This window comes from Chrysochloris asiatica, unplaced genomic scaffold, assembly GCF_000296735.1.
Source record: "Chrysochloris asiatica unplaced genomic scaffold, ChrAsi1.0 scaffold00268, whole genome shotgun sequence".
Classification (NCBI taxonomy): Eukaryota; Metazoa; Chordata; class Mammalia; order Afrosoricida; family Chrysochloridae; genus Chrysochloris; species Chrysochloris asiatica.
Genome location: NW_006408786.1, coordinates 1,091,832 through 1,092,400, shown reverse-complemented (window position 1 = coordinate 1,092,400; position 569 = coordinate 1,091,832). Strand labels below are relative to the sequence as shown.

The 569-nt window shown below is 40.4% G+C and overlaps 1 protein-coding gene across 1 annotated transcript in view; it reads left to right on the top strand.

Moving 5' to 3' along the window:
• The window catches only part of CACNA1A (calcium channel, voltage-dependent, P/Q type, alpha 1A subunit), a 325,229-nt gene that overhangs the window by 83,869 nt on the left and 240,791 nt on the right, over positions 1–569 (top strand). The window lies entirely within an intron of this gene.

Below are 569 nucleotides of genomic sequence, written 5' to 3'. Positions count from 1 at the left end.
GTTCACTCACCAACCAAAAGGATTTCTTCCTTTCTGCCATGTTTTTCCTAGTATCTGTTCTCAACGTGCCAGTATTTCTCTACCTCTAAAACCATTATTTCTAATCTTTATCCCTGGCCCTCCATGATGAATCTATACTGTCTTCTGTGACTGGTCAGCAACTGAAATCACTCTGCTTTTACCTCTATGGCACAGGTACATCTATCTGCCAGCTTGCCATCTCACCACACCCCCCACCCTATCCCACCCTAACCCCACCCTGAGAATCATACTCTGAACCAGTGTTGTCAACATTGACAACTCACAAATCTCATAGGAAAGGTTAGACATGTCTGTACAGAATCTAAAGACCCACACTGAGAACCTGTATGAAAAGTTCAGCACGGTTAGTCTTCGCTTGGTACCACAGGGATTCAGGGGCTGCATGTTCTTAATTCTCTACCTCTAAAACCATTATATATAAATATGATGGGCATCCAGGTAATTCTGAACAAGTGTGTATTGTGATGTAAGTTATCAACAAAGTTTTAAAAATTATTGACGATTTGTCCTATCCTTTAAAAAAAAAA